Raw genomic sequence first — 25,724 nt, 5'->3', positions numbered from 1 at the left:
GAAGGAATAACTTATTAAAGAACGTGGGAAGGCGAGGCTTTTGTACTTTGTGTACTTTGAGTTCTCACTTTGGAGTTGTGTGCTGTGAGTTTTCAGAATTGCCTGTTTGCTGGGAGAGCGATGCCAGCTCTGTGGAGAGAGAGACCTGTTATCATGGCTTCCTGTAATTACTGCTGCAGTCTGCAGCACTTAGAGAACAGGTTATATCAAAGTGCATGCTACATGTTTATGACAGTACTTGGTCAAGTTCTGCTTGAAAGAAACATTTTCTTCCCTTGAAAAAGGAGATTATGTCTACTTAACCCTTCCGTAGCTTCTGTAGTATTCACTGTATATGAGCCTGGGCATGGTTTAAACCCTGTGGCAAGGGTTATGGGACCTTTCTAGCCTCTGAAATGTTTTGTTGAAATGAAAGAAAAGTGAGTTCTTTGTGTTGACTAATAATCTAGTGACAGTCTCTGCATTATGCCCTCTTTTTTAATATAGACATTTACAACAGTCACTTGCTACAGCTTTAGAGATCTGCTTGTCTCTCTGACTTGATTAGCCCTTTATTCTGTCAGCCTTGTTCTTGCTTCTGAGGAGCTGCTTCCTTCTTTGAACAGAACCCATCTACTGTTCCTGCCTCTTCCTCCTTCATCATTTCTTACCTTTCCTGTTTTTCAGCATTCATATAATTCAGGATCTGGAGTTTTTCCATGCAGTTATCAAGCAAGCTGTGACTCGGCTTGAAGTTACAGGTACTCCCAAATCTCTGCTAGGCACTCACAAATCAGGCCCTCAAGGATCGCAGGAGTTTTGTGCTGGAGAATCTAAACTTCTGTCTGCCAGTGGGATTTGGGGTACACACATGTGAAAAGTGCATTTGGAAATCTCCAACCTAGATAAGAGCTATCATCTGGAATGCTGAGTAGCATTCAATCACGCACAGGGGAAGTGCCTTTTCCAGAGCTGTTTGTGATGTTTAGAAAACATGCTGATGATAAGAATTTCAGTCACAGTAAATGCTGCTGGAAAGTCCATTTAGGCGTCCACTGGTCCCCTCTGTCTTTGTCTGATGCTTTGTGTTCAGGGCACCTCAGGATGAGAAATTTGTGAGTAAAGGTCTACGTTTCTCCATGCGATTTTAAAAAATCTAACACTGGAACAATCTCTCTCTCAGTTTATTTATTTATTTATTTTTTCCTCAGAGGCTTCTGTCTGTTGAATTGAGTTCTCCTGTTTAAATGTTTTTAGTGTCTATTTAATTAGAAGTTGGAATAGAGTCATGAAATTCACAGGGTTGTGTAGCTTGGATCTGAAATATAAATGGGCAAAGCATTCATTTTGCTTTGCCACTTGCCAGATTAGGGTGCTTTTTGAGCCTACTTTTATTTCATTTCAATGAATTGCAACTGCTCAGTGTAACTGTAAAACACACAGAGGTTTTTTTTGCATGAGACATGTAAATGATTGTTGAGAGACATAATTATGTAAAGAAAAGTATATGCCTGTATGCATGCACACATACACTGCAGTGCATTTTGTGGGGTTATTTTTTTCACAATACATCTTCATAAGGCTCTTTTTATGATGCTGATTTATTAATATTGTACATTAAGGCTTAAATTGTCAAGGCTACCTAAGAGATTTGGATGCCCATTTCCCATTAAAGTTAACGAGAAATGAGCTTTGAAAATCTCAGTGCAGAAATGCATGGCCCTTTACTGTGTCATCTCCAAAGAAAAAGTCCCTGCCCTGAAGATCCTACAGTGCAAAAGCCCCAGAAATGGGATTATAATTGGCTTAAGTGGATTGTAATAGCACAGAAAATAATTTATCTCTTATGCTCGCATTCAGATATACACCTGATCCAAAATGTTTGCACCTGGGCCCATGAGTGAGGGATTTGTATGTCTCTGTAAAGATAATTAAATCTGTCCAATGCACATATTTGGCTGACCAGTGAAACTGTTCCCTTCCCACATGTAGGCTGATGGAAGGAGGTGGAAAGCAATTACCATACTTAGTTGCATATATAAAAACAGCAAGTGGGCATGGACAGCAGTGATTAATGGACATGGCTGTGAAGTTTAAGGTCTAAAATAGAGGAAGGCATGGGGCCATCGCTCAGAAGAGTGGAACAAGCTCCTATTAATTCAAGGAATCAGCTGTATTAGTCATTAGAACGTTCTGACAATCACACAGTCATCTTGTAAGGTTAATATCAATTTACTTGGCTGCTGAAATTCTACTTACTGCGTCATTTGACTAGTCTGGTGTTTTCTTGGTAAAGGTTAAGGTAACAGTAAAGATAAAAGCAGTACCATAAAGTAAATAACAGGTTTTAAGAGAATACTTTTCCCTCCTTCAATTATGTCACTGTATTCATTTTGTGTTGAGTTTATAACTGGAGTCAGCCAATAAGAAGAGATAGATTAGACCACCCTGCTGTAAAAAGCTTGATGCAATTAATACAGTCTGTCTAGAAAGCAGTATTATTTAAAAAACTTTCATGTTAATGATATAGTATGCATTCGGCACATTTCTTACTAGAACAAGAAGCAAGCTTTGTTCACTCTGGACTAGGTTTTATTAACACAGAAGGATCAATGGAAAACAAAACAGTAATCAGAGTGGAGAATGCAAATTTATCCAGCAAAAGCCTCCTAACTTATCGAGTCCCAGGATGATGCCTGATATGCTACTTTTCATCTTTTGTTGAGCAGAATCTCAAAAAAAGAAAAAAAAAATCTACTAAAACTTGATTTCTCATCAGCACTGACTGGGTGCTTTTTCAGGAGGAGAAAGAGGAATTTGGTATATGTGCCTGAGGGCAGAGAAACACCTATAGTTTCCCCAAGACTCTTTGTAAATGTGTCTTTTCATTTTGCTGCATAAAGAAGAGGTTTGTGTAAACCCCTGACTAACATTCAGGAGAAATGTTCCTATTAGTCATGAATACATGTATTTATTTATTTTAGTGAAATATTTAATGCATGCTATACTAGAATTGACTTTGTGGATAGTAGTTTGGAGTGCAGGAATGTGTGAGAGATGCATGCACTAAAAATGGTAATGCATCAGTCTGAGCGTATGCATCCGTCTTTTCATCTATCTATCAATCTATGTGTTCATCCATCTATCAAAGTATTAAAATCATATGTGACCTGTCTGTCTACACAGCTCTCTGTCTCACCAGATATTAAAATCAGATCCAAACTCAAAATAGATGAATCTAATCACAAACTGATTTTTTGACTGAATACTTTGTTTGTCAAGAGGCAGTAAAGAGATCTTAAGACAGGAAAGAAGTGGCTAAAATCAGGGTGCTGCATGGGGCAGCAGCACTGGCGATTTGAGTGTAGCTGAGGCTTTGTTCTAGACAGGTACCTGATCACTGTAACTTCATAAGTCCTAATTATGTCAAGTTAAGAACCAGCAGGAGCAATAGCGATATTTAAAGGTGCTTTAAAGTGGATGCCTGCCATTTCCAGACGTCGCAGGAAAAAAGAAAAGCCCTTAATTGCAATATTAATGGGTGGAACTGAATCTGGTAGTCTCGGGACAAAAGGGTTCAAGGCAACATTGCCTGCAATAAAGACAATGGCTCCAACATTGAGAGGGTTAACTCAATCGCATACCACTATGCTGAGCCTGAGAGTCTGAACTCTTCAAACGCTCCAAATGGAGAGCTAAATCAAAGAATCCAGTTTCAAATCCATCCAAGATGTTGCTGTTTTTCTCCTCTGACAGGAGAAGCATTTGGAAGTGCAGTTTCTTTCTTTTTTTATAGCTGTCTTAAAAAGGAGTTTGGATGTTTAGCACAGCTGGTGCTCATTACATTATGCACTATCAATAAAATAGCATGTGTAATTAATTTTTAATGCAGTGCTGTATGCAGCGCTTTAAAGCAGTTACTGTATGGGGAGAGCTGACACCGGTCACTGACATCAGAAATATTGAAATAGAGGGCTAGATTTTGCATTTTTAAAGGATGTATGTGTGAGTGGGGGAAGGGTAATTCCCAGCCATCAATTCTCTGGCCACAATCAAATTTAAAAATATAGGAACAAGATGGATGAAGGTTATTTTATAATTTGCATATTGGAATGAATGAATGTATTTCCTTTTAGAGTTTGCTGAGCGATGGCTGGGTCAGGAGCAGGTAACTTCAGAGTATAGGTGAGCATCAAGGAACCGCACAACCACTGATGCATCTTTGTTAAAGCACGAAAAGGCTTTGATGGCTCAGGTGGGAGATGTGGCAAAAGAGGAGGTTGTGGAAAAGGAAAAGAAGGACATTTCTGTTCTATCTCATCAAGCAGTTTCTTTTACAGGGCTTCTTTCTTGTGCCTTGTTGTTCCCATTAGTAATAAGCCCCATTTTTTTCCCCGTGATTCAGTAAATATTTGGGAGCATCAGTAGTCTGGAAGGGAGAGAGTAGCTTGATTAGAATGAGGCACCACTGATGGCAAGTTGCCTGCTGCTCTGACAGAAGACCCAAACAAATCACAGAGTCTTCTCTTTTCTTGGCATTTGTGCAGTACTTTCCAGGAGACACCAGCATAAATAAAGACTGCTTTAATGGGGCACAGTAGGCAAGGTTTGGGCACCGCCATAGCTTTTGGCAGCTGATACAGCCAGCAACACCTTGATTGTCTGAAGGAGAAGACCTGTTTTTGAAGTTGTAGTATGTTGCGTGTTCATATTCAACAAAGGGACAGGCTTTCATATTTCTGCAGCAGAGTAACGACAGGTTACTGGTTTGCAGGCAGGCAGCCTCTCCTGCTGCCACCTCCTTCCCACCTCTTCAGAGCGCTGAATGCCTCTTGGTGAATGCTTCCAAAAAAGAGAAGAAATCAACTGCAGGAAGAGAAGGAAGGAAGCAATCACCTACAAAGCAACAAAATTAGGGGTAGTGTTTGTCAGGTGCTTTGCCTTTTGATTGGGCAATGCACCAGCTTTATAAGAGCTGATTTATTTTTTTTTTTACACACATGCACAAGGCATAAATGTTTGCAATTATTTTTTCTTTCTTTCAGAAAATTGCCATTCATTTGTACATAGCATATGCTAAACAGTTCACTTGTACAGCCTCACCTGGCACATTCAGGATCAAGTTTTCTCCTGCCCCTTCAGCAGCAGATTTTTGTCATCGTTTTTCTCCTCGCTTTCTGTCAGATACATACGGATGTGTATACCTCCCTGAGCCAGGAAGTGAATTGGGCTGTTCAGTTTGTGAGAACAGAGATAAATCTCTTGTGCACAAACACAACACTAAGTGTCAAAGAAAGTAGGGTGAGCCATAGGGTATGGTGTAGGTAGTTGTGGTGAGAACCGCCTTTTAGTTCACAAGCCAGAGTAGGAAAGGTGGAAGCAACAGTGATGCACCATGCATTTTGTAGTGAAATAGCTTCATTTTATTTTATTTTTTAAAGGAATTGGATCGCATATTCCTGGGGTGGCTCAGGTTGAGGCCAAAGAACTGCAAAAAAATTACCTCATGTCCTTCCAGAGCTGCCTAATTCAGAGGACCTGGATTCTTTTTTCCTTTCTGTGTGCTTCATAAAAATAGATGAAAGGAAGAATTCAGTGTTCAGATGGGATGCTTTATGTTCAGAAGGAGATTTGACTCAAAGAAGCCATGCTGATGCACCTCGTATGTGCCCCACTGGGCTCCTGTGTGTTGCATGTTGGTCCTTCTTTCTGGTGAGCAGTAAACAGCTGAGCAACTGTTAGTAGCATACGTTTTTATGCTGTTTGCTTTCTTTTGGACAGGCTTTTTCCAGGCATTTTTGCAGTACTTACAGAAATCTGATATTTATTTCCCTCTTGTTTATGTCTTAATCAAACCATTTCTATGGGTTCTTCTTCCAGCAACCTGCTGTAGCACGAGGTGGGGAGGCCAGGTTCAATGAGTCAGTAAAATGTGCTGGAAGCAGGCAAAAATCCCACATAGAGGAGCTTACATTTTTAATGAATTCAGCTGTAAGATTCAGAGGTCCTGGGACTTCTGGAATGAGGTTAATGCAGGCACTAAGGAAAGCAGTAGGGAGACATAGGCACTGGAATCACACCATAAAAGAGTGCTTTCTAAATTGCTAAATTGTCTTTTCTGTTAACACAAGAAATCTCTGGTTAGAGAGAGGCCAGTTTGCACAACATACTTGCAGGTTTTATGCTTGTTTAAAATGTCACTTGGCTATTGGAGCCAATTGCAAATGTATTCTTTTCAGTTCATCCTCTGGCAATGTGAGGGAAGCATCCTGTCCTTTCTGTGTGTCAGACTGTCTCCTTACATGTCCTGTATTGACCTAGATTAGTTCACGTGAGGCTTAGATCTAAGCCTGATCTTAACATCTCTTCCATGTCTGCGTGACAAGCATGTTGCTTCCAGGGCATACTGTACTATGCCAGCAGTCCACTGAGGGATGGGTTAGGGACCGCCTAGAGATGTTTAGCGGAACATCTTCCTATGAGTTGTTTTCTGACTTCAGTGGTGTTGTACAGTTATGCCAGCTGTGAACATGGTCTGTGGAATTCAGGCATGCACAGAGATTTGAGTAAGAATCAGGGTATTGTTGGGAAATACTTTCCATTTAAAACCGCCCATGACATTCAAGGTGAAAACCAAAAATTCATGGAACACAGTAAGAGCTCAATGTGGCAGCAACACCCTTTGCCTTTGGGGAACTATTTTCTTTAGTTTGCATCTTTTAACAGATTTGGGTTATTTTGTCCTCTCCTCTGGTTACATAGGGAGAGAGCAAGTTCATTTGTTATGGCACAGACAGGCTTATAATGCAAAGTGTGTCCAAAAATCAGGTTTGAGTGTTTATGGATTGATTAATCCAAATCCTTTATAAAAATGTGTGAACTGTCGATTAAACTGGGAATAGGATCATTGTGGTTTTGCCTACAGTGAGGACAAGCTAGTGAATAACTTTACATTTTGCAAAACCTTATAAGGTACGGTCATAAAAAAAAGACATTCTTTCTCTATTTTTTCTGGTTTCTCCTTAAACTGAACTACTACCTCCACTGTTAAAGTCAAGGTAGAATCAAAAACTCTGTAGCCCACTGAAGGCAAACTCTTCATTATCATTACCAATACATACATAGAATAGTTGTGAAATTATCTTGTGAAATTGCTGTAAACTCCCTCCTGATTTCCTTTGTACTTTCTCTGCACATTTTCCATGAGGAGCGGTGTGAAAGCTGCAGTGGTGCTACCCCCTGCCTCCACCACCACTGTCAACATTCGTTAGTGCAGCTGAGCACACTCACGAATGTCTGAGCTCTTCCCGTATTTAGAGCCCTCTAGCCAACAAAACTTCCCTTCTGCTCTCTCTGTTCTGAGGAAAAACCTGATAGTCAGAGTCTAAAGTGGGCACTTGAGGTTTAATTTTAATTCTGTGGCCTGATATCTTCCAGAGCTGTAAGGGAGAGTGTGTGTGTGTGTGTGTGTGTAAGACAGTACCGTCACTGGCATTAGGTAATTTGCTCCTTGCCCTTTCCTGTTAAGTTTCCTGGCCGTGTCTTGTGATTATAAGCTGGGATTTCTTAAATTTGTTTTCTCCTTAATAGGTAAAGATGAGTGAATGCTATTTCTCACTTTCTCGTCACTCTTTCTTCACAGATACCTTTGCTCTCTGTGACTGCCTGGGACTGCTGGGGAGGTATCACCCTGAGAGTTGCATTGCCCTAGGGTTAGGTTTGCCTCTCTCCATGGCAGCATAGGGCTTTATTGCATATAGCTCCCTCCCAGCAAGTCCCAGTGAGTTGCCATCCTGCTTGCTGGGCTGTCTGATGGGAGCAGGCTGCTCTGTCCATGGCCACCCTGGCTGTGGAGCTTCTCCCCTTCTGCACCTTTACCTTCACCTGCTCTGCCTCAAACATTCATACTTCTTTCTTTTAACTTTGCCATCAGGTAGGTCCTTCATTCATTGCTCTCTCTGCCGGTCATCCCTGCACTAATAATTACAGCATTTTTTTCTAAAAATCAAGTCCAAAGTGAATTTGCTGTTCTTTGTGGTTTTTTTTTTTAACTTCACATTTTTTTTTAAATGGAAATGACTGCTGAAAGTAAACACAGCTTGCAACGTACAGACTTATTGGGCCAGCATGAATTTTCCTTAATAAGCTGGGGTATGTGACTGTGCGCGCGCACGCGTGTATGTGCTTTTTCCCCTTAAACCTTGGAGTAAGAGTGCTGTCTCTTTAAATCCTAACTCAAACTTTACTGGCGATTTTACAGAGCCTGGTTTCATTTATAGTGGAGCCAGACTTGCTGTGTGAGAGCCATCCGCATGCTGGAATTAGTCTTAAGCTCGCTTCTGTGGCGTTGCCAAATTCCATGTTTGTGTTTTATTTAGGATTCTTTTCACGGCCAGTCGAATCTGTTCAGGCACACATAGGCAGTGTTGCGCCCCATGGAGAAAATAAGCAAGTTTGCGTTTTCTTTGGCATAGGCCATGGCCACAAAAGACTGCGGTCTAAAAAAACATTTTTTAAAAGCTATTTTAACCCATAACAGATGTATAAAGTAGGCACATGCATGCCAGCTTCCTTAGTTTTAATTAAAAAATAATTACAGCTTTAATGGGATGCTAGTGACAAATTTGGATGAATGGTGGGTGACATTATCTCAAGGCTTGCTTCAACTTATAAATTAGTGCATTTCTCTTGGCTAGTGGTACAGATGAAATTAAATGAAGGAGCAGATTAATATTTCTTAAAGTTACATTGAACCAAATGAAAAATCAAATCAAATAAAAAGCCAAGGCCTCTTCCTCACTCTTTTGCTAAAATTTCCGTTTGCATGAGATCACAGAACATGGAGGAATGGTTATTTTCCCTGGCTGATAAACAATCTGGCCAAGGATAAATTTGGCTTAGCTTTGCAATGTACCTATCCCTTTCATAATTTCGCATTGGTAGCCACATTGCCAAATTATTGTGATTAATGTCAGCAGGCGCTTCTATTTATAACCACATCTAACTAGCTAATGCAGTACCTCCGAGCCAGGGAATCTTAAATATAAAACCATCCCTGCATGCTGCATGTTGCAATGGTTCTCTCTCCATACCTCAGCTCTCTGGCTGCCTTTTGGGCTGTGATGCTGGCTGTGATTCTTGACATCTCTAGGCTATTTTCAGTTTGGGGCTTTTAAGGCTCACCAGAATTGGGCTAGGTGCATGGGCTTGCACAAGTAACAACAGTTTGCATCTATGAAGAAACAAACAAAGGAGTAATAAACCTGTAATGAGCTAACCCCAGATGGCATTTCTTCTCCTATTACAGTCAGGTGTATGCAGGGGCTGGGGAAGGGAAAGGGAAGGATTAGCAAGGGAAGTTTTGGATATCAAAGGAAGAGGAGGAGAGGTCTGATGGGTTCACTGGAAAAAGTCTTCCTCCTTCCTATGCAAGCCTCCATCCCACCCATGGACACCATGAATAGGTGTTGAGAGGAGAGGTGATAAAGCAGCACATTTTTTTCATGGCACGTGGCAGAACCACATTTCCTATGGACCTGCTCCTCCCATCCTGGTGCTTTCCAGCCACAAAGGCAGCCTGGCGCAGGATGGGGCTTTCTGGATGGGAGCATGTGATCAGCTTCATGATCTATGGGACAAGCAGACAAGGATCATTTTGTGTGTAGATGGGCAAACTCTGCTTGCGGCTCCCAGACATATTCTTTCATGAAACTTCTCATCTGCTTAACCTTAGCCTCCTCTTATAAAAACCAGCTGAAATGCTGCTGGTACATGTAGCGTAGATGGTGCTCTTCTCTTAGGCATGATCAGTTTTCTGTAACAGACATGTTATATTGTTTCCCCATCAAAAAATAAAAGCAATTTTCAGAAAAAGCAATTGAAGGAAAGACAGGGAGAGTATTGCGTATTTGGTGGATAGCTGCACACTTTCCCATGATGAGTCCACACTTGTCTTGTGATCTACAGATGTTTTGCTGCTGATTTACACACAAATGTGACAGTGTCCCTCACCTTGCTGAAAGCTATCTGCCACGTTAAGCCAGTGAAACCCTGTAAGAGGAAGCTGCTCTGATTGGTTTGAGCCAATCTGGAGAACTGGAGCTTCTCAGGGTGATCTGCTTGATCCTTCAGGGAAAGCAGTATCTCTCCTTGGATGACCACTGACTGAAGCTGAATCAAGCCAGACTCTCCAAAGACGATTCTCAGGCTTTGTTTAACTGCAGCAAAAGGGGGAGAGATTTTCCTTTGTCAATTGGATGAGGATTTCTGTGGTAACATTTCCCTGAGCTTGAATTCCTCGTGAGTGAAAATGAAGTTCCAGCATTATAAACATTAGTTGCACAGTGCAGATGTGAGTCATTTTTGCATTCATGGAATTTTTGTAAGGGAAACATTACATTCATGATAATCCTTTCAATAATACCTTATTGCTAAAATAATCCATGAAGCATTTTGGAGTAGAGCCCTCTGCTATTTGGTTACAGTTGAGACTTTGAAAATAGCACCTGAAAGCTCTTAGGCCCCTGTATGTCAGTATATTAATTTTCTTTTTATGTTGCTGCACATAGGATGTTCTGGTGTCTTTTTTATTTACTCCTTAGGATTTTTTTAGTTTGATAAATAAAGCTAATTTGATTTGTTCTGATCTGTCTCAAGTATCTAATTGCTGCTGTAGAGAATGATTAATGTCCAGTTGAAAGGATTCCACATCTCTAAATGAGAATTGAAAGCAGATGTTAGTTTGATGAACGTGTGCTGCCCATTCCTTGTGTGCACTGGCTCAGAGAGCAAGCTGCTGATATATCACTATCTATCAAAAGAGAGATGTTAGATGCCAAATACAGTTCAGAGTCACACACCTATCATGAGCTGAGTGAACAGTTAACAAATAATGTATCCCAGGCAGTTTTTTTCTCTGCTTGTGAAATATCTATACAGAAGACAGTGTTATTCTCAAATTGTCAGAAATACTTGACAAACTCCAGTTCAGGAGAATGCACCGTGAACTGATTACAACCAGGACTTTGCATCTGAGCTTTTACTCAGAGAGTAGTGTTGGTATGTTGTCTGAGGGCAGGTAAGTTCAGTTTCCAGTGCTATTGCTTGCACAATACTGATTCTGAAGTTAATTCAACCAACCCTTTAGAAAAAAAAAAAAACATGTGAAGCTGATTCTGTTCTTTTTTCTATTTGTGGACTGGGTAGGTGCTGAAGCTTTTCTGGCAAGCCAGACCAAATGTTTTTCAGAGTTTACTAGCCTGAGTTCATGCAGATCTGTGGAGAGCAGACAGTAAAAGGAACAAAAGACTGAATTGCCAGGGCACAAGATCAGGTTTTGTAGTGTCCAGTCAACTTTGACATGCACCTGCATACAATAAGTGCAACAACTTTTTAGGTAAAAGCAGGTACAAATGATCTTTTCACACGGACTCTCTAGTTCAGCAATGCCCGATGCTTTACAGTCCTTTCACAAATGGTGCTCTCTTGGCCATCGGAGCACGCCTTCCCAGCTAGTGTGTAACAGCATGTTAGCAGCCAGTGCATGTCAGAGTGGAGGAGGAGAGGTTTTGGCGGATGGCAGGCATTTCTGATAATGGCAGTAGGATTGTCAGTGTTTCTAAAAAACAGAGCGAGCTTGCTTTTTAAAGCCTCTTTTAAAAATCTTTCCTGCACTTTTAAAATGTTTGTCAGTATTATTCTGAAGAAAAGAGAAAGAATGGTTAGCTTAACAGATTTAGTCACTTCTGTATTTTTTGTTAAATCGCTATTCAGGTAATGCCTGTGTCTAGAAAGCTATTCCACAGGTGGACAGAGGGTGACATAAAGACCAACACAAATCTTCCTTCCTGTCTATAAATTGGTGTAACTTGGGGTGCGTGTATGGCAGGAGAGAGAGGGAAGAGAAAGAGGGGAAGAGAGAGAAGGGAGATGGAGGGTAAAAGGGACAGAGAAAGGACTTCGTCATGGAGAAGGATAGGTACTGGCGTCCCAGAGCTCTGGCTGTGTCGTCTTTGGAAATATAGTCATGTAAGAACTACAGCAAATAGAGTGCTTCCAGTGGGACCTTCTGTTCCCCTGGTACTTGACTAGGACTTTACATACAGCAAGCAGGTGAGAATAGAGGAGAGACTGGTTTTACATTTAACTGGCTTTTCCATTTGGGAAGTTAACTGTAACGACATTAATTAAAAATATAATTATTTCTTAAAATCCTTGGGTATTGTTTCATGGGTGGTACTGAACTGAGCAGTGAGACTTTTTCACTTAAAATAACTAAACTTTACTGGGCTAAAACCTGGCATTTTAGATTGTTTCTGATCATATTTTTCCACCTGTATCTACCTGACCATGGTAAAAATAGGTGCCCAAAGGTAACAGTTGCCAACTGATAAACCTCACAAAGCGACTGGAAATATGGAAGTGGACCAAAATAAAATAAATGATAGTCTTCACTCTATCATACTGTACTTTCAAGCTGTTGAAAATCAAAAACTTGATTTTGGTTGTTCTTTATTTCTCTTTCATTCTCCACTCTCTTCCTAACTTTCTTTTCTTGTAGGGAAAAAATGTCCTAAGTTGAGCTGGTGAGATACTCATGTGCTGATACTGTTACTGGTCAGCCTGTAGTCTGTGGTAAACTTCATTTCTGCAGAAGAGACCCAGGACTAAAGTCAAGAGATGAGGCACAGTTTACAGTGCAGTTAGCAAAATGTGTTGCAGTCTCTGTTCGTGTAATCTCCTGAGTGTTTATTCCTACGTCGTTACATGGAGGAAGAGAAAACATCCTTGAGAATACATGTAGAAAGCTATCCTTTGTAACACAGTGGCTTTACACATGGCAATGAACCCAGCCTGCCGAATGTGCTACAAATGTGTAATTTTTGCAGGACAGGACTTGTTTGCAGTATTTTATTGTTTCTGGAAGTGGTCACTTGAGCAAGCACACATGTGCTGTGAGTCAGTATTAGTTTGCTCTGGCTGCTTCTTAGCAGGTTTTCATATGAACAAAGGTGTGCCTGGCCCTGAGCAAATTGTGGAACTCCCTTGTGTTGGCAACGGCAATGCATAAAGGGTTAGGAACTTTATATGGAGCACGTACCTCAATGCACATCAGAGGCTCAGCATCAGGAATCTCATGTTTGCTCTGCACAGGGAGATAATCTGTGGGCCTAACACGGCTGAGGGTATGGCTGTAAGTTTTAATTGTATCTAAAATCAAAGGAGAACACCACACAGGGAGTATTATTTGGAAATGGCAGTTTTGGAGACCAACAGGCTGTCTTTACAGCTGGGAGAAGAAAAAGCTCCCAGCTTTTTTGCTGAGGATAAAAGTGTAAAAGTTTGTGAGGTGCTCAGATAGTAAAATAATAGAAAGGTACAGAAGTATATAAAATTAGTAAGAAAAAAAGTAGGCTAATTTTTGAGGAATTGCTTGTCCTGCATTTTATTGAATGTGATGGAAATGAGACTTGAGGGACATTGATAGCGATTGATGTTTCTCCAACTGTTACTGTGTTTAAAGTACTCACAAGTGTATGAGAGGTACTCCTGTTACTCCTCTCTGTGAAAACAGTGGATCAAATTGTGCTCTCAGGTACAGCAGCTCAAGACCATTGCAAATTAAGCCATTGGAAGTCAATGGGGTTGCACATTTGTAACTGAGATCAGAATTTGGCTTGGCCTTGTGTGGTGCTCTGTGTGTTAATTCTTGCATCTGAACCTGGAAGAAATGGCTTTTTTTATTACAGCAGTGCTTGAAGAGACCCCAGGAAAGTAAGGTGTAAATATTAGAGGCTGCCAACAGCTAGTGGCAGTTTCGGCCTAATAAACTGGAAGTAAATAACTTGGTGATTAGCTAGAATTGGCAGGCCACTTAAATGCAACGCTGACTGGGTACATAGCTTTCCCGTAATAGATCTGGGTAGGATACATGCCTGGAAGATGCATGCGAACAGCAGAACTTGTTCTGAATATACCTTGACACTTCTCTGTGTGAATAATCTTAATGATAACAACAACAACAACAGCAACAACAATATGTACTTAGTGAGAACCTTTCATCCCAAGGAGCTCAGAACACTTCTAATTTGAAGAGTGAGCAAACAATAAACAATAAAATACAAGTCATTACATACAGCAAGCTTATTTTTGCAGCTCAAATGCCAGACTGGGAAGCCAGTGGAACTGCTGGTTTCTTGCTGCTGCCTCCACCATACAGTCCCTCTGTGAACCTGGCCAAGTCCTTTTCCCCTCAGTGTGTCTCTGTAGTTCGGATGTGGAAGGGCTAGTAACATGTGCGGCTTAATCTCAGGCTTAAAATTATGCAGATAAAGTAAGGAGTGCAGGAACCTAAACAAGATTATTGTGAATGGACTTGTATGTTCAGAGAAATTCAACCCTTGGAGAGCTGCTCTAGGAAGAAACACGATCAAATAGCAAGGAAACAAATGAACTCTTTCAGGGCAAGACATAGACGAAGTCCATGGGAGTTATCAGAAAAATCAATTGTTATTGATTCAGTGAGCATTAGATCAGGCTTCTTGCTCCCTAACTGCCATTAAGTTGTATTTCAGGAGACAACAGGGCATTTTGGCAAGGGCAGTAAGAGAGAGTTTGGCACAGTCCACTTGTTTATGCCATGCCATCTTCCTGTTTCACTTCTCTCTTCTTATGTCTGTGTACTGTAAGTAGCAGGAGAAGATTCTGTTTCAGTTGTCATTTGCTGCTTTTCTGAATCCAACTTTAAGCTGTAATAAACATTCTTGATTTAAGATTTTGTTCCTCTGGATGACTTTACTTTTTCCTTCGCAGCAATGAGGTTCCTGCTGCAAGGAGGAATTCCCCTCTCCTATGTAATAAAATGATCAGACTAGGTTGAGCATTTTGTTCCCAAAGAGAAAAGAATATGAAATACTCAAACAGTGCCAGGCTCTCTGACAGAATTAATACTTCAGAGTATTGTGTCACTCATGCAGCCTCTACTTTTCAGTTACCCATCCCTCTTAGTCATTTCATTAGTCATTATTTTTGGCAATGTGTGTAGCCATCTGGTTTGATTGGAAAGCACCAGGGTACAGTGGCCAGGTTTATTACTTATGAATAGTGACCATCATGTTGGCATGTGGATTCTTAGGAATTTAAGCTGTATAAGGGTCAGAGAGTGTAGTGTTTCTTGACTCCTCTGCTCTCTGAAGTGTAGTCTTTTTGTGGTTTAGAAATGGAGTTTAGAATCCTTAAAAATGCTGCAACTTGCCTGAGATTGCATGGCATAGTTCATCTTTGTGGTTTCTCCTGGTCAGCTCTCACAGGTGAGTATGACAATTTTACAGGCAGGAAAAAAAAAGGGCTTGGGCACAGATCTTCTTAGTAAGTTTCTGATCATGTTGCTACATGAACAACAGGCATAACATGAATGTATGGTTGACAGTGGTTTTCTTTGGGTTTGGATTAGGCCTGGATTAATCCAGGTCAGCAGTTATTAAATTATCTTGCAGAAGATAAGAGTATTTTGGCCCAAGGTAGTCAGAATTGAAATGCATGACAAAATTATGGCTAAAATTCCTACTTGGGAGGGCTAAAACTTATGCATGGAGGTATGGGAGCATTTCTGATCAAACAGGGATTTGCTTTGCTTTTAAATTTTATCATAACTGAGGACACACAAAACGAATTAAGGAACGAGGTGACCTGAAAGATTTAAATACAACTAATTTTATCTTATTGAGATTAAGTAGTTGATACCTGAAGCCAGCTGGGAAATCAAACCAAGGTTGGCTCCACAGCATGAATCTCCAGGTTTTGAAGAAGCCAAGGATCCAGAATGGTTGCTTTATGTGGGATTTCTTCAGCCTCTTGGGCGAAAGTCAGAGCTGTGTGAAGGTAGGTGTGCATGGTATTTTGCAAGCAGACATGAGCTAGTTCCACCCATGCTTCAAGACAACTGGGCACAAGCCAGCCCTGCACCGGAAACCGTACAACTGTGTGAGTGAGGATGCTGAGCCCCAGCCCTGTTTCTCTGCAGGGCTTGCTAGCTCGGGTTTGGGGTTGTACTAACCACAGCTATGTGTCCTCTGCATTGGTGCTGGCTTGTGTCTGGCCAGGCTGGAGAGCAGGCAGGGTGAGCCTTTGTCAGCCTGCCAGATACCATGTAGACATACCCTTCCTCACCCTAGGTAGCAGTTTCTCAGGCACTTAATTTTCATTGAAGTCAGCATGAGCAAACGTTAGTCATCTTGAGTAACGGTTGCCAAAGGAGGTCCTTTGTGTAATGCATGGATTTAGCAAGCTAGGCATTGACTTCGTATTACTAATGTTTGGTCTGCTTTCTCCCAGGCATTTCCACTCTCTTGGTCACTGTCAGTCCCCTTTCCTGCTGGCTGCTCCAGTCCATAATCAAATCTGACTGCTGTGATACAGTTGTCAACCCTAGAGAAGTCTCTAGACTTTATTGCTACCCTCCCTCAAGGCAGTGCAGTTTGCCACCAGCCCTGAGAAGCTGGTTTGGAATCTCCTGAAATTCTTGAGATCTTGATAGTGCATTATGGTGATATTGCCCTCTCTCTTCACCTTGAAGAAGGGAGTGGCAATTCAGCCAGAAGAGAAGGAGTGACTTTAGCAAGATGATAGTTCTTCCCTCGGGAGTATAATAAAGGCTTCATCCTAGAGGGTACAAACTATGCTTCACAAAGTAAAACAAAGAATCAAAAAGAGGTTAGCATTGGCTCATGTTTCCAAATTGTCTGAGCTTTGATTGGTGTCTGTAATTCAAGGAATTTTTTTTTTATGTTTCCTTTTATTGTCTGTTACTAATGCACTAGTATTCCTTCCTGTCTGGCATAACTGAGGAAATTTGAACTTCATAGTAATATAAAAGCTTGAAACTGGCCAGAAAAATTCAACTTCCTTCACTTTTTCAGTTTCTGGCACTGGTGTTCTGAAACCTGCCCCCCCATGATCTAAGTGTGAAACTATGGTCCCACAGTTTCAACCCCATAGAAACTTTGTGGTAACTTCTGTCAGGTTTCTCATATGGATTTGTGTCCTAAGAATTGAGGATAATAGCAAATATTCACTTTGTATCAATTATTAAAGCTTCAAATTGTGGTTTTTTTTCCTACTGAAAGGAAACCCAAACTTAAAGATTTCTAAGAAATTGAATTGTGTGTTCAGTTTTTTTAGCCAAAGCCGTGGTATTGTGGTTCAAACCTGAGGGCTTCTTGGTCAGTATCAAGGTTCTTTCAGCATCTTTCTCCAATATCATTTGCACTCTGACAGAAGTTAAATATGTTTTTTATTATGACCAGGACAGGTCCCTGACCACTAGACAACTCCATCTCTCTCTTACACAGTCTTTCTAGTGAAACTTCACTGAAACTCAGCTCTTAACATAGGTCGTCTTAGCTGCCAAGAACCTTTGGTGAAAGTGTTCTGAGCAGCTCTAGTCCACAGTATTCAAACTTTTTTTTTTTAACTTTAACCATCTAAATCACATCTGTAAGAGAGGATCTGTAGTGTATCGTGAAAACAAATGGGCTTCATTCATTGATTATATTGCTTGGCTGGTACATTTGTCTTCCAAGAGCTTTTCTAATGTGATAGACATAAGAAAAGCCTTCCCGTTGTCTTTTCCATGCCCTGCATATTCCAGCTAGATTCCAAATAGGATTGGAAAGTCCAGACATGGGTCACTTAGCCTTGGGGTGTTACAGGTGCCCTTTCAGACCTGGGAGGAAAGCAGCGGAAACATACCTTGCAGAGTGGTGCACTTTACAGTTGGAGACGTGTAACCTAATTTGTCAGCTATCACAAAACACTCATTTCATTTCCATTGCCACAGTTTTGGCTAGAACTGTTCAAACCCTGCAGGGTTTGGTTCACAAGGTTGTATGTGAATTGAACCCTGCTCTCAGGTTGCGGAAGGGTAGGTGGAGAATAAAATCTTTCTAGTTTGTTTAGAGGGATGAGTCTGAGAAATTCACACCTTCAGAAAGCCTCGTTCTCTTCCTCTACTCACATGTGCACTGAGCCCTTTCGTACTCCTTACTGAGGACTAGTAATCCTGGTCATACTTTCTCTCTATGTTTCTGGCTGTCTCTACTGAGTCACCCAGAGTGTTATACAGTGCTTTCCTCTCCTCCAGAACTGTAGGTACTGCTGCTAATTAGCTCTTGCATGATTATAAAACATGTTAAGGATCTTCCCCTCACTGTAGTTTACCTTGTTGCAGATTTGATCTTCTCCTGGTAATTTACATGTGGAATCTGCTTCTCTACCCAAGTTTATGAGAAATGTGGTTTATAATTTGTAGAAAATATGATAGGTATACAGTTTTGCTAAAGCCACTGAGCACAAACACCAGTATAATATTGTGGCTTATTAAGGCTGTTTGCAGCAGGATCCACATCCAAAAAAATCCCAACCCAAAATCCAATAGGCAAAATTGTGTTTATGTTCCACAACCCTGATGTGGTACAGGCAAGGATTGGATGTCAATTTTAGTTCACAGTTCTGTCCCTATTAGTGTCCCATTCTTGACCATATTAATCCCAAACCTGTTTCAGTGCGTTGGCCATATTCTATTCTTGCTTACACCTAGCTGATTACCAGGAATTAAATATTTGTAGTGGCAAAACATATTAAAGATGAGATAATAACAGGATTTTGTGTATGCTGTGAGTTGCCTTAATGAGTATATATGTTTTTACTTTGGCTATAGAGACATTTTAATGTGGCTTCTCTTCTTGGCACAAAGTAACTTCCTTTCTCACTACTTCCCCTAAGTGTCCTAAGGAGGAGTAATCCAAGCCTGTGAGCGATTTAGCTGCATGGTCTACCTCACTTTTCTCATGGTGGCTGTACAATTTCTCAGTTTAAGTGCAGTACAGCACATGTGGCTTTGAATATGTGGATTTTTGTGGAAGACAAACAGATTCCCTCTCCCCTTGATGCCAGAAAGCAATAGCACTGAGCAGTCAAAATATTTCAGTCTCGTTCTAATTGTATTTGAGTGTGCCTGTGTTTCATGTCCTGTTATCAGTGCAGGAAAGAATCTCCCATCGTTGATAGCATTTTTTGGTGCTTTTTGCAAACATGAGAATGAAGAAGTAAGGGGGAGCTCTTCCACAACAAATATCGCTGCATGCTCTGGGATCTTTTGGAAACAAACGTGTTTTTTTTTTTTTTTTTTTTTTAAATTTATCTTCCAACATTCCTTGTTATTAAGATATTCATTCCTATAAAGGGATGTTAAATAATTAAGCCCGTTGAAGGGGCAACATCAACAAATGCTGGAATATATTTAAATAATGTAGAACATCTTTAATTTGTATATGTAAAATAATTGTGGGCTGGTGGCAGGTTCAGCGTTCATATTTATTAAAATGTACTTGCCTCTCTTGTAGGAAGAGGAAGAAGGTTGTCATTTCTTATACTCTCCCTCAACCTAAGCCACTTCAAGGCTTCCTTCTCTTCAGTCAAAAAGAATCCATTATGCGTTGCGGTTACTTTCCCCTGAAATACTTTGATTGCCTCATTTTGTTTTAGCTGAGAGCGCTCAAGTCATGGAGGGAAGAGGGGTGTAGAAATCACCCAGTCTGTAACCGAATAACCTGGCCTTCAGTGCAGATGCCTAGTAATTCAGAATATTGACAACAATCAGGAGTCTCAGGCTGTTGAAACTTCCCTTCTAATTGAACTGGGAAAGGTAAACCAGTTTCAGTGCTCTGCACGCTGTAATTGCAATAATTTAATTTAGCTATTTAACCTGTAATTCAGTGGTATTTATTAAAGAGCATAGGAGAAAATGAGGCCATTAGGAGCCAGAGATGAATACATTGAAATGAAAATGAACACTTCTAACTGCTAGTTGACCTTCGTTTTGTAGCAGTTTTTATTAGGCTGGTCACGGTAATTACTGCGACGTGAATCATGGAGAAAAGTGAATAATTCTGTAATGAACATTTTTATTCATTATCTCACATTTTCAGGAACTAGAGAAGTATCACGTAAAAGTGTCTCCAATGTTCTCCTTTTGTTAGTTTTTTTGACAAATAATGGTTTGTGGACAATAGCTGGGTGCAAAGCATCACTCCACTGTGCGAGTTCATGTCGCGCTAAATTGATGTGGCTGTGGTGCTCTGCCTTCAGTGTGTGGGGCTGTGGGGCACACCATGGAAAACCAAGCAGTTTGGATATTGAGCAGGGGTTGTGATAGTAGACACAGAACATGCTGTATTCAGACTTAGGAGTACTCTTGAAACTTGGAAGTTTCAAGTTGATTGTACCGAACTCGGGTTTGAGTCTTTTCACTCTGCCACGAGACAGTTTGTTTGCAAATAGGTCTCCCTGAAGTCAGTATCCATGGAGACTTCTAACTGTTTTTTTGTAAGTAAAGAGAGAGGTCTCTCCTAAAACCATTGTGTGAGCAGTACAGTGTCCTCCATTCCTGTCCTGCTTCAGCACACACCAGCATTTCCAACGCCAGCCTAGCTCTGGAGCACATAAGCTGCATGCTCAAGGTTTCCTCCAGAGGAGAAAGAATGGAGAGAGCAGGAGTAGATGGACTCATGTCTCTGCCTTTTGCATGGCTGTTCAGGGAGTCCCTTGGGGCTAGGGAGCAGGTGAGGGACCAGCACCCTGCAAGGAGGTAGGAGCCCATGTGCTGACCTGCGCTGGTGCCTGCGTGCCATGCAGCATGGTCTGCTGGGTGTCCTGCCGCCACAACCCTTCCAGCCACGTTGTTTCATTAAATCTGCTACTTTGCTGCAGCAAATTGTTTAGGGTCAATGTCTCAGCAAGGAGGAGAACAGGCAGTGTTTGGGCACTTGTGATTGATACTCTGTTCGCTGCTGTTGAACACTCTGATCGTTCTTTTTACTACTCTAGTTTTCTTACCAGTGTTATTAAACCAGTCAGACTCTACAGGGACCTGGCCTTATGCGCTCCTGTAGTTCACAAGATCTGGAGGGGTTTGGGGTTTTTCTTTCGGTTTTGTGGTCTTTTTTTTTTTTTTTCCAAATAATTTTTAAAATTCTTTCTGTTTTGTTAATTACTGCCCAAAACAGTGAAATGTAAGTTGGGTGAGAGCAGTGCAGTGGACAGGGTTACTCCCCAAATCCCTCCAGCATATCTGCACTATCCATGACGACAGTAATTCTAACATGGATGTACAGGGTGAATTTACTGACTGCAATTACTCACCCTGAAGAGGATTTTAATAGTACCATGTTCAAAGCTGTAGATGCTGAAGATGATCTTTGCTAGACATTCTTTTCTGTACTTAAAAATGGCCAATAAACCTACGCTAAGCAGCAGTGAAGAACTCCAGCTGCATTAACCTCTTAATTTCCTGAAGTGTGTGTTTTTTTACTTGAAGTTCTTTGATTTTCCATCTGACTTTGAGAAGGAACATAGGTCTCATTTAGTTTTAAAGCATCCCAGTGATGCACATTCTCAAGATAGTTTCCCTAATTTGTTTCACTGCTTTCACATTGAGGCATATCTCAGTCTCACTGGCAAAGCTCTCACTGGGTCTGACACCAAATTGAGGCTTGGTATTCAAATGGCTGAAGCCATTCTGTGGTTTTAGGGTGGTAAAAAACAAATGGAGTTGTAGGTGGTGAGGTGTGAACTTTGTCAACATTCACCTCAGGTCAGAAATTGGATGTAAGTTAAAAACTGATATTGGAGAAATGCGCGTATGGAGAGGCACGAAGGAGCTGGGCTGACGAAAGCACAGGTGGTATTTTTCACTTGACTGATTCTCCTGCTATATCCCCTTACCTTTAAGATACCTCTTACTGTGCAGTCTAGAATGCCAGCCTGGTAAAGATGACACTGTTTGCACCAGTTTTCTTTATCTGATACTGATTTAACCTCTACCTCACTGAAGAATATAATCTGAATGCTTGCTAGGGACTGGAAAGCACTTACCTTTCTTTGAAATTTGGCAGCATGATCTCAGGGTGCCTTGTCAAAGTCTTTTTGAGGGGGGGTTAGTTACCTATGACTAGTTCTTTTTAGAATACTGCCACATTCTTCTGGGCCCCTGTTGCTAAGTGAAGATGTATAAATGCACGTCTGACCATCCCTGTTCAATGATCAGCCAGAAAACTTAATCTTGGGTCAATCTAATGGGGTCAAATTTTATTACTAATAGTTTTCATCTGTGGTGGCTAGTTAACAATTATGGATGATATGGGACTGCTGACTCAATGTTGCCAGAATACTCAAGGATTTGAGAAGGTTTAATACAGCTCAGATTTTAAAAAACAGTTAGCAGGTTCTGGGCTGCATTTCTTTTAAAGACGTTTATTTACCTTGTTTATTCAAATGGGTAGAACTATATGTCTGCCCATGTCTACTATGTCCTTACTATAGACATTCTCTTTGCAATGCAAGAGTTAAAAACTGTTATTGTGTATTTTTCTACATCTGTGTCAAAGATACCATAATTGTGAGAGTTACAGGCATACCTGTACAAACAGGCATGCATTCAGCATACTTCTATAGTCAATATATGTTTTATACACACACACACACATATCCACACATATATGTGGATAAACAGTAAACGTAATTTTACCATTAAATTTTTGTTTGGAAATAAATGCCAGCCTGTGATAATGGTATACTTTTTCTAGCATAGGATGTTCTTAAGCCACAGACTCTGCCACTGGGGACTGTACTGTGAGATAATTGACCTCCACATGAGTTATGTGTCCTGAGTCTAAAGCAAGGGCGCACGTGGTGGCATCAGAATCAATTATCTCACAGTACATCCCCCAGCAGAAAGGGCAACTACAGTTGGAATAGGCCCATGAAAATGAATTAGGTATTTTAAAATGTTTTCAGTGACTTAATTCTTATAAATAATATTATTACAAATAATGTTGGTGGATTAAACTGTGCTAAGTGTACCTAACAATGGACTCTGTGTGAGCACTCACTAGCTGAGGATGAATTCTCATCAGGATATCACCAATGGAGTTTCACCAAGGTGGTATCAATTAGGCTGCATCCATTGCTACCATGCAGGTGACTGCCAAGTAGATGCGTCTTAATTTCCTCTTTGGTTGTCATCCTCTTGCATAGAATCGTAGAATCACTATGTTGGAAGGGACCCACTGGATCATCGAGTCAGCAAAAGTAATAGGCTGAGCCACTAAACTGAGGACAAAATTCTGTCTCTGTTAACAGTTGCAAACACTTGCCTGGGTAAAACTATTTGGAGAGAGCAAAGATATTTAACTCAGAAAATAGGAATGGCATCTCCAGTCAGAGCCTGATCACCCAAATGATCATAGCTAAGCTACCTTGTACCAGAAACTCTTCACTTGCCCAGTTGCTTGGTTACAGGACTATTTGTTGTCTATTCTGTTAGCAAGGTGAGAGGTGGGGGAACTGGGTGGAAGAGGAGAGAAGATGACAAGTGCTGTTGAAAATGCAACGAGCACGTTCGATCATATCTAATTCCCATTTATATTACTGTGGACATCCCTACTGCCCAGCTGCCCTCTCAAAGACTGAGAGCTAAGAGATTTTTTGATGCATGAATGAAGACTGGGAAGAGGGCCAGCATGCTGTTCATAGGCTTCTTCATCGTTTATTACCTTCTATGTTTAATTGTTTTCCGGCTTCTCTCAAGATATTTATCTAGGAGGAATTATACTATGCAATGTAGATATGTGAGGTGGCAACTGAAGATCGCTTGTTAGCTCAGTTCACTATATGATAGATGGATCTTCTTAAAATGGAGACTATTTATATTAGTAGAAGAGGCCCATTTATAAAACCTTTATGACTTAAGTGTGCAAGTTTGACTCCTATTTGTCCATTGTAGAGGTGTGGATTATATAATAATCACCACATAATGACACTATCTATATTATTATAGTAATGTAAAACAGATCTCTCTGTATGCCACTCCTTTGCACCCTATTGTGTCTGCAGGGCCACATTTATCTCTGGTAAAGGGCTCTGGTAGATTTACAATAGGGCAAAATTTAGTCTCCTTAGTTTCTGACTTGTATTTTAGCAGCGGAAAAATGAGACAGAAGCCACTAGAAGAGAGCTTGATGATAGGAGGTAAAACAAAGGGGAAGTTGGCAAAGAAAGAAGAGAAGGATAATTAGTGAGGAAAATATAGGAATGGAGTGTGTGTATCACAGAGTGAGAACTGAAGGGAGGAATTTGGATCTCTCATTCTCTGGAGCTTGGGTGGAGTTCCAGTGGGCAACTCTCAGTTGTCAACCTCGCTGTCATTTGGATTCCCTTATGAGATCCCAGTGGCTTTGTTGCAGGCAGCACCTTTGGTTATCTTTCATAGTTGCCATGCTTCTTCCCAGCCCTGCTCCATCCTACTGAAATCGTGTTTGCCATGGCCACAGCCTTCCCTCCTTGCAGAAGTGGCGATGGGCATCAGGGGGGCAGCGCATGGCTGAGCTGCATAGGAACTTGGTCTGTGTTTGGTCAGCCTCCTGCTACAAAACCTCACACAAACACTTCAGTGTACCCAGAGGAGGGAGTACTGGTGTTGTGAAGCCATGTGTAATATGTCTCCGGACTTTGCTGGTCAGTACTTTGTGTTTTCAGAGCAACTTACACTGTGCAGTAGATGTGACAAGTCACTCCAAATCTCTGAGGAAGGGCACACCTGTAGGCTGAAGGAGGAGTGACTGTTTTGATGCAAGTCCTCTTTGATTTGAAGAATAAAAAGATGCAAGCCACTTTTCATGGTTTGAGGGCTAGAGAAGTAGGGGAGCTTTCATGCCTCTGGCCCATTTCAGTCTTCAGAAAGGCAAGGTTTATGCAGTCAGGGCTTCTCTGTATGTCTAGTACCTAGCATTCAGTGTTAGTTAACTGGGAGAGTATTTGTTGAGTTTGATGGGTCTGCTGAGCAGAGTCCATGTTGCCAAATTCAGTAGACAAACCATACACACCAGATTCATCCATTCCTCATCCATCTTGACAAAAGGATAAATATTGACTCAAGTGTTCAATCTTGTTTTCCTCCTACCCCCTCTCCCAGCAAAACCCAAAGAACATGTTTTATGGTTAGAGCCAAATGACCAAGCATAGATAAAAATACCTTGTGCTTGTACATATGAAATAGAGTCAATTAATCTGAGTAACAGGTCATCATGCCTGAGAAAGCACACATCATTAGTTGTAAAAAGATAATTTGTATTTTATAAATATATATCATGTGTATTTCTAATGACTTAGGAAAAAACCTTTACCATCACATATTTTTAATTGTATAATAAATGTTAAAGTGTGTGAATCTGCTTGATTAAAAAATACAAAAGAGCTGAAGTACCCTAATAATAAATCTGTAGGTATGTTTTGGGAAAGAGGTGCAGTTCACATGACTGATGAGATATTAACAGTTTTGACCTGATCTCTTGGTGACTGATATTGATAGCACTCATCTCTAGAGTACACTGAGGCTCCCATACAGCACAGCCTCTGTTGAGGTTGGAAGGTGTATGTGCAGCTCATGCTGAGTCCAGCGTATCTAAATGGGGCTCTTTGAGAAACTCGATTCATTTTTGTCAGTCACGGCTTTAAATTTAGAAAGCAGAAAATGCCTGTTCCATAATGCTGCCCTGACTCTAGCAGTGCAACATTATTTTTGTTGTGTAATCTCAAGTGCTCTTTCTTGTCTGAGACACCCCTGGCTTGGGGCTTCTCTTAAGGATTTGCTGGCCTCAAACTTAGGAAATTTTTTCCTGATAATTGGCCTA

The 25,724-nt window shown here is 40.9% G+C and overlaps 1 protein-coding gene across 6 annotated transcripts in view; it reads left to right on the top strand.

The window, feature by feature from the left end:
* BCL11B (BCL11 transcription factor B) overlaps positions 1-25,724 on the top strand; it is an 89,690-nt gene that overhangs the window by 44,053 nt on the left and 19,913 nt on the right. The gene's annotated exons all lie outside the window — the stretch shown is intronic.

This window comes from Cuculus canorus, chromosome 5, assembly GCF_017976375.1.
Source record: "Cuculus canorus isolate bCucCan1 chromosome 5, bCucCan1.pri, whole genome shotgun sequence".
Taxonomy (NCBI): Eukaryota; Metazoa; Chordata; class Aves; order Cuculiformes; family Cuculidae; genus Cuculus; species Cuculus canorus.
Note: the sequence above shows the minus strand (reverse complement) of the source record. Positions and strands in the feature narration are given on the sequence as shown.